The sequence below is a fragment of the Canis lupus genome, chromosome X (genome assembly GCF_003254725.2).
Source record: "Canis lupus dingo isolate Sandy chromosome X, ASM325472v2, whole genome shotgun sequence".
Lineage (NCBI taxonomy): Eukaryota > Metazoa > Chordata > Mammalia > Carnivora > Canidae > Canis > Canis lupus.
In genome coordinates, this window is record NC_064281.1 from 34,526,010 (window position 1) to 34,541,126 (window position 15,117).

The window sequence follows — 15,117 nt, forward strand, 5'->3', positions numbered from 1 at the left end:
TGCTTGGCGTGGCTGGGGACAGCACACCCCAGAGCATGATGGGAGCTCCCGGGAGGTGGCGGCAGCTGCCCCAGAGGCCAGAGGCTGCTCCTCCACAGGGCACCAGGCTGCCCAGCGCCCTCCCGCCTGCCATTCCTACAGAGGAATGCCAGGCCTCTCCCCCTCCTCTCCTGAAGGCTTCTGGTCCCCAGGACCTCACACAAAAGGGAAACGTCAATGTTTTTATTTTTGACCAGAGGAAATATAAAACACTCAGGACCAGAAACAAGAATACTGTTTGGAAAGTACCAGACTATTAAAAGATTTTTCTTACCCATTCGAGCCAGTCAAGAGGTGGGTGGAGAGAGGTCTAAATCAGAGTTGGGGAGACCCAAGGACAGTGGAAAGAAGGGGAAAGGCGAGACCTGGGCTCCAAGGGGCTGTGGCCTGCCCGTCACCCTCTGCCATCTCCTTGGACAGAGAACGCCACCTGGCAACGGTCACTTACTTAATGACTGTTCAGGCTCTTGTCAGTCTTGGTCTTAAGCCCCTAGAATAGAGTGGCCAGGAAAGCCCACCACAGTAGAAATTGTCACCCACGTAAGCCCCAGGTCCCCCAGTCCTGGCCGGGTAGCAGCACACCGGGGAATGTTCCCGAGACCGCCAGTGTGGCTCCTTCCATCTGAGAGCGTTTTGCTGCTCATGTCACTCAACTAGCCCCACTTCCGTGAGCTCGGTGTTGCTGTCCCTATGTGACAGACGCGGAAACCCACTCTGACAGACTTTTGTCTTTGTTCTGAGAGACCCAGACAGGAAAGAGAGTCGGGAGTCGGGGCAAGAACCAGGCTCTTGCAAATCTCACGTTTGAAGCTCTCTTCTCCAGCACTTGTTCGTAATGATGGCAACTTTCTCAGGCCCGAGAACCTTCTCGGATGCCGGGGGTGGTCGAGGGCCTGACCTCGGTGGCAGGCGGCCTCTAAGATGGCTCCCGGTGACCCCCTCCTCCTGGTGTTCACATGCCCTGCGGGTGGGCCAGGCTGGGGGACAGGACAGAGCAGAAGGGACAGGCAGTCACTTTGGAGATTAGGTCCCAAAAAGACTGTGACTTCAGTCCCCGACTCTCCCGGGGCACTCACTCTCTGCCCCCCAGGTGGCCAGCTGACTTGTCCTGACGATGCGCTGGCAGCCTATAGAGGACCCTCATGGGGAGGAACAAAGCAACCACGTGAGTGAGCTTAGAAACCGACCCTTTGAACCTTCCTGCCAACAGCCATGTGCCTGAGCCATTTTGGAAGCTGGGCCTCCAGGCCCGGGCAAGCCTTGAGCTGACTGCAAGCCCCAAGCAGACCCAGGCCAGAAGCACCAGCTAAGCCGACCCGGCGTCCTGACCCGAGGAAACTGTTTGCTGTTTTTAAGCTGTTAAGTTTTGAGGTAATTAGCTCTTTCAGCAACAGATAAATAACACAGCTCTTAGCTGAGAGCCTAATACTATGCACTAATAACTAATCCTCCCTCAGCCCCAAGACTGCTCAGGCCAGAGCACATGGCTCTGACTTCCCTGGCCTGCTACACACACACACACACACACACCCTCCTCTGACATCTTTGCGCTATTTGACTTGGTTTCCTTTTCCTATTCTTCTCTCTTCCCCTTTTCCCTGAAAAGCATGTCAACATTGGTCCTTCTCCACGGAGAACATTCGAAATTGGAGGTGCATCATCCCCAGAGAGTGGGAGCCTTGAGGTACCACGGGCCATCCCCATTACCTTGGCTGCCCGCACTCTGTCCCCTGTGCCTTTTGCGTGACTGCCTTTGTTTCCAGCACACCCTAAATTGCCACTGTGCCAAATGCTGAATGTGACCAGAAATGACACGGGATGAATAATGTGGCATATAATTATCACCACATTTCAGATGAGGGCAATATGCATTTTTCTCGGAGCCGAAGGGATGCAATTTTATTTTGTAACACAAAATGCTCCATTTGGCGGTCAGTTTTCAAGCAGCCCTTCATTCTGAAGCAATTTCACGTGAATAAAAGCATTTGTATTCATGCACTGCGTAATGCGCATTATCTCAGCCCGGACTCCCAGTGTAGACTTCACCACAGGATTCCGGCTCTTTTCCGTGAACCAGGCCCAAATCTGAATACAAGAAGGTGACTATGAAGATGTTTTTGACTTATTCCAGCTCTCTAGATCTTTGTTTCCCTCTCTACCTGAGAGGGATGAGCCGGCATCTTGACAAACCGCTCTCAGACCCCACCATGGAGACCCGGTCTGTGACACCCCAGATAAGACCACAGCACCCAAAATGTAGCACTGATCTTCTGTCCCTGGATGATGATTTCTTAAATCTCTTTCACTCCCCAAAAAAGCACACTCCACGCTGGAGATGTGGGTGCAGGTAGTTTATTTGTCTGCTGTGGCCACCATAACAAAATCCCAGAGGCAGCATAGCTTCAGGAATGGAGATCTTCTCTCATAGTTCTGGAGGCTGGAAGCTCAAGATCAAGGCTCCGGCAGGGTGGGATTCCTCTGAGGTTCTCTCCTTAACCTGCAGATGGTCATTGTCTTGCTTCCACTTCATACAATCATGCCTTTGTCTGTGGGGCCCCTGGTGTCCCCTTTCATGTCCAAATTTCCTCCTCTTGGGGAACCTGGGTGGCTCAGTGGTTGGGCATCTGCCTTTGGCTTGGGCATGATCCCAGGGTCCTGGGATCGAGTCCCGCATTGGGCTCCCCACAGGGAGCCTGCTTCTTCTCCCTCTGCCTGTGTCTCTGCCCCTCTCTGTGTGTCTCTCATGAATAAATAAATAAAATCCTTTTACAAAAAAACAAGAACAAATTTCCTCCTCTTATAAGGGCACCAGTGGGATCAGGTCCCATCCTAACAGCCTCATTTTAAGTGACTCACCTCTTCCCAGGCCCTAGCTCCAGATGCAGTCCCATTCTCATGTATGGCGGGTTTGGGCTCCAACATCTGAATTTGCAGGGAACACAATGTGGCTCCTAACAGCAGGAGATCCAGGAAGAATGGCAAGGGTGGGGGAAGTGAGAGCAGAAAGGGAGGGTGCCGGCAGAGGATGAATGAGGAACAAGCAATGCTTTGTTGTGGGTGACTGGGGTCCAGGCCCTCAGAGGACCTCGAGAGAGCATGTCGAGCACGCCACAAAATTGTGCCATCGAAGCATGAGGGGAGCCAGGGCACCCGCGAGACCAATGGATCCCAATGGTGTCAGCCAGTTAGGAGTTTACCTCTGGGAGTGGAGAATCTCCTTAGACAGAGCCACCAAACCAGAGCGGGCCTCAGGCAAGACTCCCCAGAAATTCAGAATAACGGGCAGCCACCTGGAGAAGAAGAGGGAACATCAACAGGGTTTTCATTTCCAGGTTTGAAGTGATTGTCATTGAAAAGTCACAAGAATAAAATGACACCAGCTCAGAACAGGACCGGTCTACTTTAAGCCCCCTGGGACACAGACAGGCAGCTGGGGCCCAGCAAGATGACCTGACAGGCCCAAAGTTGACCGACTGGAAGAATGAAATGAGGAGGAGACCCTAATCCCTTCGACTCCCGGGGCTCGAACCTTCCCTGTGCCATCAGGCTGCCTCCTTGCCTGACTTTCTTCAGCGCTGAGCAACTGGGGGCTTGGAGCTGAGAGTCCCTTTGCTGGCTAATAAACTCTCAGCTGACTGGAAAATGCAAATGAATGACACAGAATATCTAAGAAAGGTCAGCGGTCATTCCCTTCCTGACACACACACACCGTTTCCATCTGGCCACCAGCAGCCCGGGAGCCAGGCCACCCTCCAGTCGCAGGAAGCTGCACACAGAGCCATACCCAAACCCCATACGTGAGCAGAAGAGGCTACGTGAGCTACAGGACCTTGCCAAAAGGTACCGAATTCTTCTAGGGCCCCACAGAGGTCCCCCATCCCGCAGAGCAGCGAGCTTGCCCCAAGGAGCGGGCCCCACCGGTAACAATAACACCAGACACTTCTATAGGTTGCCTAATTTATGTCGCTTATTTATTCCTCACATGACAACCAGGCGGGGTCAGTATCACTGGCCCCATTTTAGAGATGTGCAAACCGAACACCCTGGCCCAGTGAATGTCATCTAAGACCATGCCTCCAGGCAAAGTAAGCACTTCATCTTGAAAGTGGAAGGCTCCCTCGCTCCGGGAGGCAAGTTTCCCCCTCTAAGCAGCCTGTGAGAGCTGATGGCAAAGTGAAGCTCTCTCATTTCCATCGTTAGGTGCACCAAGGGCCATTGGCACCAGCAGTGACGTTAAAGCTCATGCTCCTCTTGCTGGGGCTCATGAGGTTTCTCGAATGTTCCAAGAGCAACAGCCCAGCAGGAAGTCATGCAGAACTGCTGCCAGGGATGAGCTACAGCAGAACAAGAGGAAAGCCATGAACACTCTCTTGCAGCCTGCGGAGAAGGAAGATAGTGGATGATCACTCTACGATCCACGTTAGGAGAATCTAAAGTCAGCGGAGGAGGAAGAAATCGAATTCCAGGACCGATGACCATCGAGTTTTTCAGAGTCCCTTCACTCCTAGACCTATGAATCATGAGCAAGTGTCCCTCCAGTAGCCAACCAACGTTCTTGGTTTTCAGACGTTGCCCATGAGACAGTGGAACATTTACCCAACTGCCACTCCATCCATCCATTTGTCCGTTCTTCCCTCACCCAACAAATATTTAATCAGAGCCGACTTTGTGCCAAGCATTGTTCTAGGCACTAAGGAGACCAAACAAACAAAATCTCTGCTCTAACAGAGGCCTACAGTCCCACACGGAAGGAATAGACAATAATCAAGATCAATAAGAAAGATGTATAATCTTTTAGGTGGTAAGTGCTAGGAAAGGGGAAGAAAGCAGGGAGGGGGTAAGGCGTGCTGGGGAGAGGAGTTCAATTCTCCATAGAGTGGTGGGAGAAGGTGTCACTGATCGGGACATTTGAAGGAAGGGAGAGGACTGGGGGAGAAGCATTCCAGATAGAGGGAACAGCAAGTGAAAAGGGCCTGGGGCCAGATGTTTCCAGGGAGTGGGAGGGATGGCAAGGAGCCAATTACCTGGAGTGGGGTAAGTGACGGGGAGTGAGAGGTGATGAGATCAGAGAGGTGACAGGGACCATTCTGTAGAAGGTCGTGGGCCATGGGGAGGCCTTGAGGCCACCTGGAGCATGATGCAAAACCACCAGAGAGTTCTGAGGTAGGATTGCCATGATCTGACTCACGTTTTAACAGGATCACCTGGCTGTTGTGTGGAAAGTAGAAGGAAGAGGCAGTGGAAGGGGAAGCAGGGAGACCAGTGGGGTGGGGGTGCCTCAGTCACCCAGGTAAGGGAGAGTAGAGGCTGCCCGGGGAGTGAAGGACGCATACAAGGGCCTCACAAAGGCCTGCTGTGAGCCATATGTAGCTGGTGGCCACAGGCTTTGAGAAAGTGGCAGTCTGAGACCTCTCGGCCTCTCTCAAGGAACCCCGGACCGCAGAAGTGGATGGACTTAAAGTCCAGGAGACCAAGCCTGGAGGAAGAGACAACAGGTCAGAGAGAGGCCTCTGTGAATTTCCTCCTTCAGCAATTCTGGGCAACCAGGCAAACAGAAGGCCTTGGGCCCGAGAGGCAGAGGGGTGAGCAATCCGTTGGTGCGCACACAGCAGGGTGGTGAGGGATGAGCCGGGCCCCTGGTTCAAAGGACCCCTTTCTCGTATCGCGACTGGCTGGCTCCGGGCGAGGCATGAGCTCTAGGACAGGCTGCTGGCCGCCCATCCGGAGCCGTAATGGCCAGTTACATATGTCTCGATCGACGGAAAACAAAATGAAGGAATCCATGGCTTAAAGATTTGCAGAGAGACTCCGAAGGTGATGCCCAAGCTGCCTCCTGACAGCAGAATAGGGGTGATCCAGAGAGACTGGAGAGAATTCTTCCAGAAAGAGGGAAAACGAAGTCCGGCGGGCGGCCTGGTGGCGGTGGCAGGGCGGGCTGGGGCGCCCAGTGGCTGGGGGCGGCGCGGAGAGGCGCGTGGCCACTTGCAGGCTGAGGATGGAAGCCAGAGAGCAGGGACCGGGAGGCCTAAACCACCCTCCATCTCCAGGCCCTGGAAGCGGCTCCAAGGGTTTTCAGGAAGGACTAACAGAGCCCAGTGTGCGTTTTCAACAGATCGTTCAGCCAGTTGTGCAGAGAACAGATGTGAAGAGCGTGGGCCAGGCAGCCCAGGGGCCTGCGGGTGGGAGTCGGGGTGGCGGTGGGATGCTCTGACCCAGTCAGCCGCTTCGCCCCGCCCTGCCACCCCCCTCCCCGCCCAATCCAATGGGTCGGGAAGCGCCAGCCTTCCCCACGGAGCCTACTGTCAACCTGGGAGCCCTGGGAAGGATATCATAAAAGGAGCTCTGGGAGAGAGGGGCGGGAACCTTCTGTGGGGTAGCCTCATCCGTCAGCCCTGCCGGCAGCTGCTGACAGCGGGCCCCTTGGGAACGCTGGCGACGAGGGGTCCCCAGGCCGGGCAGGAGGCTGAAAGGCGAGGAGGGAAGGTGCCCTGCCTCTCAGGTCTGCCTCTGGCCAGCCTGAGGAAACGAGATCTTGGTGGCCGTGGGGTGGAGGGTGAGTTAGTGGCAGGAGCCCATCACTGGGGAGAGAGCACGCCTTGATTCCCCGCAGAATCCTTGTTCTCCCCAAGAGGTGAAGGGCTGTCCAGAGCGGCCCCCAGGTGAGCACCCCCTCACCCCAAGTCGCCTCCTGGATCTGTGCGCTTTAAAGATGGATAATACATTCCCAAATCAACAGACCAGAGCCTACTGGGTAAAAGAAGGCAAACCAGGTCAATGGAGGCCTAGCCACCCCAACTGAACTCACGATGAGAATCCCCATCTAGACCCTGGCCCTCAGCAGAACCACCCCCTCCCACCGGGCACACCCCCTCCTCAGGGCCCCCATCACTCCTTTCTCACTGTTACTCTTTGTTCTCCACTAGGATTCCTCATCCTGGTTCAGCGAGAGGGCCGCGGTGCTTGCTGGTGTGAGCTCTGGTCTACACTGCAGGCTTGGGGATTAAAGACCTTTCCCCAAATCCCCCAGCAAATCAGAGCAGTGCTAGGGTAGCCACGATTCCCAGGCAGGGAGCACAGAGCAAATCCCATCCGGGCACCAGGGAACCCCTCTCTCAGGTCTCGAAAGGCCTCCGAAAGCCACAGGCCAGCCAGCCCCAAGGCTTCATTAAAACCGCTCGGTGGCCTGGGTTTGCTGCAAACCCATTAAACAGCCGACATAATCCACTCATACATAAAAATAAGGGAAGGGGAAGGAGCGCAGTCCCACAGGATGTGTGTCTGGGAGAAACAGTTTCCATAAAAATCCAAACAGAAACGAAGTTCACGGGGAGGTTTTGGCTGCAGTCACTTTTTTGGCTTCTGGAAATTCTAGCCAGGGAAAGATTCCCTTGGTGGCCCATTTGGAAGCGCTCTGACTCGGATTCGCAGAAACAATGGAGGGGCGAGGGGCTCCCCGTGTCTTTGCTGACCACCCTGCAGCTGAGGAATTGTTCTAGAAACGCAGGGTCCTTGTTCAAGGTGGCCAGCCGGGGTTCCGGTGGCGGCTCCAGGGGCTGGGTTCATGACAGGGCAAATCACAGGTGACCACAGGCCTACCTCGGCCACCCCAAAGCCAGGCCGAGCGTCCACTACAGCTAGGGCCATGCAGACACTCCCAGAGCTTTGGAAAAGGAAAGAATACGGCAGGATTTAAATAACTCAGGCAGCAGAATTCCTGTTCCTTCCCATGGGAAACTAGCCCATAGGCCAAGAAACGCCACCAGCAGGACCCCTCTCTACGGCCTTTACCAAGGCCAGCAGGCCTGCCATGTGGACGCATGCACAAACACACGTCATCTCACAGAAGAGGAGGTTAGGAGTCATTGGATTATTTTTTTAATAAGCTGCTAAGCCAGTATTTTTATTCTCTGTCATCTTTAAGAGAAAAAAAAAAGCCCAGAAGAATGCAGCTAGTTTCTTAAATTAGAGATCTGTTGTGTAATTAGCCCATTTTATCTTCTGCGAGTTGTTGCTGTTTTCTCTCCGTGGTTTCCAGAAATGTCATTGGCTAGGCTTAAAAGTAGGGTTTTTTTTTTTTTTTTTTTTTACTTCCAGAGAAAAATTCTATAAATATTTTCTCCCTTTTAGCATGTTTTAAATTTGAACGACATATTGTAAAGATAGCAAGAGTTAGGAAAGTCTCTCTTGGCCGCCAATGAAATGCAGTGGGAAAACTGATTAGAGAGGGAACTTCTGTCCACAGAGAATACACCACCAGCCCACTCTGTGCCCCCCCCCAAAGGGTTCAAGAGCCAGGGTACCCCAGCCATCTCCGCTCCGATGGCACTCAGGCTTGGGAGCTGGAGAGAGGGAGGGCCACTCCCAGGGTGAGCAGGCAGTCTCTACTCAGGCAAAAGGTGTTGCTTGCTGATGGTCAGAATTCCACACTTAGTGATTCATTTCTTTGGATTAGCTTTTAGGCACGGATTTTACATAGTTAGGTATGCCTTAATGGTTTTTCATTTTGAAATGCATATGTCTTTATCCAGCAAAAGTATACAGACATACCACATGTGAGTAAAAACCTATGTAAAGGGGTATTCATAGCCGGGTATTTTGGAGCTGTAAAGGGCCAGAAACATCCTGAATGATTATCCATTAATAGGAAACTGGTTAAATAAAGTCTGGCACGGCCTCATAATAGAATGTTATGCTGCCATTAAAAAGAAGAGCAATAGAGTTCTAGGTGTTGCTGCAGAACGCTCTGTGAGACATAGTGTTGGGTTAAAAAAAAACAAGATATATAGAACTTTATCATATGTTTATGATATGGCATCATTTGTCTTTCTTAAAAGGATATATATGTATCACCTTGTATTAGATGTTGGCAGCAGGGGTGGCCTTCAGGAAGGGGAAGAGAGTTGGAAGCTGACTTGCTCTTATATATAAATATACGTGATGTAGATGTCCTATTGCGCTACTGGCTTATAGTGCACTCTCCTTTGTGGTTTTTGCAAAGGATATATTTATATACAATCGAATACGTATATCCTCTTGTATCCCCCGAAGGATACATCGGAAGCTGGGAGGAGGGCGGCACAGAGGAACGGCTCTTGATTCCAACAAACGCCCTTGAAGTCATTTCACGTGGTCAAGAGGCCGTCCTCCCAGGCTGGAGAGGGGCTGATCCCGGGCAGGTGGACCTCGTCCTCAGAAAGTGGGAGTATAAACTTTATGCTGCTCTGTGTGGCTTCGGGTTCCCCACAGGAAAGAATTAACGCTGGTTCCTGCTCCCAAATGCCTCACATGCCCCTAGTCTGGGCCCGCCATACCTTGTGCCCACTGCCACTCCTGAAAGTTGGCCACCCGTTTTCTCTGCCAGGCCCCACCGCAGGACAGGGGGTCCTTGCAACTGAGGACGAAGTGTATTCCTGTCTGTGGCCCCAGGGACCAGCATGGTGCCTACCCTTTCAAAGTGGATGGTAGAGGCGCCTGGGAGGCTCAGTGTTTAAGCGTCTGCCTTCGGCTCAGGTCATGATCTCAGGGTCCTGGTATCGAGCCCCGATGGGCTCCCTGCTCAGCGGGGAACCTGCTTCTCCCTCTCCCTCTGCCTGCTGCTCCTCTTGCTTAGGCTCCCTTGCGCTCTCTTTCAAATAAAAAATCAATCAATCAATCAATAAAGTGAATGTCAGAGCCAGTCGAGCCAGGGGCACGGCTGCGGGACCTCAGGCAGGTGACTTAACCTCTCAGAACCTCTTTCCTCATCTGTAAAATGGGAAAGATGCTAAAACCTTCTTCATAATGCTGGTGCGAAGTGAGATCAATGTGCCTGGCACATGGTGGGCGTACGGTGATAACACTGATTATAGTGGAGGCCAGTGTCTCAATCAATGTCTATTGAAAAAATTAATTCACCCCCTGAGACAGAGATGAGCCAAAATGCAAGTCCTCCTGACATGGACACTTTCAGGCCCTGTTGCCAGGCAGGAGCCAGTTACTCGGATAACTTCTCACCAAGGCCCCTCTGGCTGCCTGAGAACACCTAGTCCAGCACCCAAAAAAAGACGGCAGGCACACCAGGACAGACGGTGCTCGCCGGGGAAGGAAGAGAAAACACTGATGAATAAGAAGAGCAGCTACCTCGCCACCGTGCACCTGCTGTGTGGCGGGCGTTGCGCGCAGTGCTCACCTCTGGAGGAAGCTGTCGCTGTCCCCAGTTTACAGACCAGGAAGCTAGGGATCAGGGAGGGAAAAGAACTCAGTGGGGTTCTTGTCATGGAGCCGGGATTTGAACCTGGGTCCATCTGACTCCCAGACTGGCCGCCATCAACCAGCCCCCCGGGCCACCTGCCGGTGGGCCTCCAGGTGGCCCTGTGTAGCCCCTGCTTCGGGTATGCCGGCTGTCTCTGCCTGTCCACCAAGCGCCAGGGCCATCTTCATGCCATAGGGGCCTGAAAACCTCTCAGTCACAGACGGAAAACAAATCTCTGCTCTGGGCCCCTGCGGTTGGCGATGGCCGGGCCCTGGGAGCGCTCCTCCTCGGAGCCATCACCTGGCAGGCGGGGGACCTCTTCCACACGCAGCTCGCTCCCTCTCCTTCTCCCTCTCAGCTGCCTGGAGGCTGCTGACCATTTGGAAATCACTGAGCTCTGATAGAAAATCAATCTTGGCGCGCGAGGAGTGTGCGGGGGTGGGAGGAAGGGACTCCAGGCTGTGTTTCCTTTCCCCCTCTAGCCTGGCTCGAGAACATTCCAGAATTCCTGGAAGAAAACTCACAACTCCGCAAGGATGAAAGTGCCGAGAGTCTGGCAACTTGTCCTCAGCCGGGCCCTCCCAAGAAAGACCTATAGCCATGCAATCCTCTGTCCCCTACCCCCTTATCATCTTGCCACTGTTTCACTTGATGCAGATTTGGGGTGCAGAAAACAGCAGGCTAAGAGGGGAAGGAGATGCCCGGTCATCAGCCCCTGCCTGCACCACACACACACGCACACAAACACACACACACACACAGAGTGGACCTCACTGGGCCCGCAGGAGTTTGCTGATACTCTATTGAGGGGCCCACACAGCCAGGAGATAGCCTTCCCAGGAGGCCAGGCAGCCTGCAAGCAATGCCAGGTCTCCTGTGGCCTGCCAGGAGCTGGTGGCCCTGCGCTGGCAGGGGACTCTTCCCCACAGGAAAAGGAAAGGTCATCGGAATTTTCGATAATATCTCAAATTGGGCCGGTTTTGTCTTTTCCTCAAGCTAAAATCGTGCAGGTTCCAGTACCCAAGCTCCTACAGGAAAGAGAAACATCTCTGTTGAGTGCCTGCCTTTGGAGGGAGGGATGGGACGCGCAGGAGTCGACTGGTGGGGGCAGGGGGCAGGATGGCCACCCATGACCAGGAGAACCATCTGCCTGTTCACTCTTAGCCCAACAAATGACCAAACAAAGATGAGCTTCTGAGTGACCCCAACAGCTGAGAGCAACCAAGGCCAAAGTCCATGGTGGGAAGCCAACACTCTGACCCTCAGTAGCTTACAGGTCAGTGTTGTGCTCTCTCTCCTGCTGTCTCTTGCTCTCTTCCTCTGCAGTCAGCAATAGCACTAGAAGCCAACAAGCCAGATGGAATTAGTCTGGAAGTCAGATTTTCCAAAAGAAAAACTCAGTCCTCGAGGTGCATCTGCAGATTGCTTAACAGCAAAAGATCCAGAGGCCATAGTGGACCCCAGATTTCACAGATTTTAGAAGCAATCTGCTGTTAGAAAGTTGTCTAGGTTCATTCTGGAGGGCTTCTGGGGGCCCAGCTGCCCTATCCTACTCGGGGTACCTCTGGGCCTGCCCCTCAGCAAATTCAACCCCTAGGCATCGAAGTATGTTAAGGTTCCTTGGTTCTGAAGCTAGGCTTGAATCCCCATTCTTCCACCTCCTAGCTGTGGTCTTTGGGTAAGTTAGTTGAGCTCTCCAAGCATGACTTTCCTCCTCTGCAAAATGAAACTAACAATAATAATACTGATGTCAGGGTGGCATCGTGAAGTTTAAAGAGCATTAAGAAAATGCTCAAAATTTAGCCCAGTGCCTGGCACATAGTAGGCCCTTGAGAAACACTTCCTACCTCTAACTCCCCAGAATCCTAGCCAAGGACAGCTCGGGGCATGCTCGCCAAAGCTCGAAGCAGTGACACAGCTGCCAAAGTGAATGTTCCTCACTGGCTGATTTTCCAGAAGGCTCCCTAAATCTATGCATCCTACACGCTGCCCCAAAGAGGAAGCCAGACTCCCTGCTCACCACCTCATCACCCGGCACCGTCCCTATCACAGTACGTTTTAGGTCCTCCTGGTACATCTTCCCACTGCCTTCAGTTGGGCGGGGCGGGGCTCCCCCTGGGCCTCCAGCGGAGAGGGGCACCCATCAGCAGGGCGCAGAGGAGCCGGGCTTTTGTGCCCAGAAAGGCCGCACCTGAAGCCACAGCACACACAGGTGATGCTCCAAGGGGACCGCGTTCAGACACATCTTCAGGGAAAACTGCAAGACAGCCGTTGTGCTTATTGGTGCCATAAATCACCAACCAACCATTCAAGTCCCGCCGCACCTCCCTGCCCCTGCTCCCTTCCAGTCAAACTGTCCCCAGGGCCCTCCTGCCACCACCCGCCCTGCAGGACTCCCCACTCAGTGGCCAGAGCCAACTGCTCACTTACAAGCAAGATGAGTTCAGCTGAGGTTTTTTTTTTTTTCTCCTTTCTCAAGATCTCAACTGCTTTTGTTCCGGAACAATGAGCCCTGGGCAGCTGTGGAAGGTGGAAGGGCCAAGGGGGTGGGGGGGGGGCGTGGGTGCTGGTGAGGACATGGGCTTGGTTGCTCTGGCACCTCGGAGCAGCGCTCTGCTAAAGGCCAACTCCTGGCCAGCCCTCCTCAAAGCGGCCTTCTGTATCCAGCACATCTTCTCCTACACTGCCCACACCCTTTTTAAAAAACTGGTTACACTGGGTGATGGGCAGTGAGGGGGGGCACTTGACGGGATGAGCACTGGGAGTTATGCTATATGTTGGCAAATCGAACTCTAATTAAAAAATACAAAAAAAAATAAACTGGCTACAAAGTTCAACTCAGCCTAACCCTCTCTCCCTCTCCCTCTGCTCCTCCCTCTCATTCTCTCTCTCTCTCTCTCTCGCTCTTGCTCTCGCTCTTTCTCAAATAAATAAATAAATAAATAATCTTTAAAATAGACATCACAAAAAAATTTTTTTAAAAAGAAAAATAAATAAAATAGATAGATCATGGGATCCCTGGGTGGCTCAGCAGTTTAGCGCCTGCCTTTGGCTCAGGGCCTGATCCTGGGGTCCTGGGATCAAGTCCCACATCGGGCTCTCCCTCTGCCTGTCTCTCTCTCTCTCTGTGTGTCTCTCATGAATAAATAAATAAAATCTTTAAAAAAAATAGATACATCACAATTTAATCATTTTTCTCGATTTCCTGAGCCTTTTACAAGGGGCAGGTGTTGCCTTTGAGATTTAAAAAAAAAAAAAAAACAGTTTGAATTCAAGGAAGTAATAGATGCTTATAAAAATTCAACCAGTTCCCAGGTAAAAAGGTGAAACTCCCCTTTTACCATCCTTCGTGATACTGCTCACCTCTGTAGAAGGACCACCACCTCCATCCTGGCCATATAGCTCAAAGCCCCTTTCTCTCTGCATTTATAAATCCACACACAGATTGTTGGATATAAAGGAACTCAGGTTAGGCACAGGGATTTGCAAATTTCTTTCCTTACTTCATATTTCTTGAAAACATTCCATGTCAGAGCTTGTTATTCTTTCTAAGTGATGTATAGCATTTCATGGCAGAGATGCTCCTCATTCACTTAACCTTCCCCTTCTGTTGGACATTTAGGTTGTTCTCAAATTTGTGCCATAAGACAACGATGCTGTGAACCTCCCCGGATATATGTCCACCTGCTCACATAGGCTTGAAAGAATCTGCATAGATAGGCCAAACTGTTCCCCAGGAAAAGCTATCCCAATTTTAATCCCCACCAACAGCATATGAGAGCGCCTTTCCCCTTCCACCGTCTCCAATACCCTTCTCAATTATACTGCATATAAGCATCTTCTCATATGTTGTTGGTTATTTGTGTTGGGAACGCCCTCCTACCTCACGATTATTAAGTAGTCCACTGTGAAATTTCTTTTTTTTAATTTTTTATTTATTTATGATAGTCACACAGAGAGAGAGAGAGAAGCAGAGACACAGGCAGAGAGAGAAGCAGGCTCCATGCGGGGATCCCAACGCGGGACTCGATCCCGGGACTCCAGGATCGCGCCCTGGGCCAAAGGCAGGCGCTAAACCCCTGCCCCACCCAGGGATCCCTACTGTGAGATTTCATCTCAGGTTTTTATCAGGATTTTTAATCTACCTGGTATTTATCTTTGTGCAGGGTGGTGAGATTGGGTCCTAACCTTATACGCTAGAGCTGCTTACAAAAAATTTTTTAAAGAAAAAGCAATTTAGGGCAGCCCGAGTGGCTCAGAGGTTTAGCACTGCCTTTGGCCCAGGACGTGATCCTGGAGACCGGGGATCGAGTCCCACGTCGGGCTCCCTGCATGGAGCCTGCTTCTCCCTCTGCCTATGTCTCTGCCTCTCTCTCTCTTTGTGTCTCTCATGAATAAATAAATAAAGTATTAAAAAAAAAAAAGAAGAAGAAGCGATTTAAGAAGAAAGGCCCTGGGGCGCCTGGGTGGTTCAGTCAGTTGAGCATCTGACTCTTGATTTCGGCTCAGGTCATGGTCTCAGGGTCGTGAGATGGAGCCCCACGTCAAGTTCTACACTCAAAAAAAAACAAAAAACCGTTCTACACTCAACCAGAGTCTACTTGAGATTCTCTCTCTGCCTTTGCCCCTCCCCCTGCTCATGCTCTCTCTCACTTTAAAATAAATCAATAAATCTTTAAACCAAAAAAAAAGCAGAAAGTCCCTGAACATGGACACACACGCTCACGGACCAGCTATGTGTGTGAGGCAGACAACTATGAGGCTTCTGAAGCCACAGCAAGCAGGTGTCAGCTAGGAAAGGGGGCTTGGGCCATCTTTCTGGCCTCAGCTCCCTCCTCCTGCCCTGC

At 52.1% G+C, this 15,117-nt stretch overlaps 1 long non-coding RNA gene across 1 annotated transcript in view; it reads right to left on the reverse strand.

Annotated features, from left to right (window-relative positions):
- Positions 1 to 15,117, reverse strand: part of LOC118353758 (uncharacterized) — a 50,934-nt gene continuing 35,817 nt past the window's right edge. The window contains exons 3-4 of the long non-coding RNA XR_007409471.1: positions 3,237 to 3,329; positions 1 to 1,016 (exon numbers count right to left, since the gene is read on the reverse strand). This is a non-coding gene — a long non-coding RNA (uncharacterized LOC118353758). The remainder of the gene's footprint in view (positions 1,017 to 3,236; positions 3,330 to 15,117) is intronic.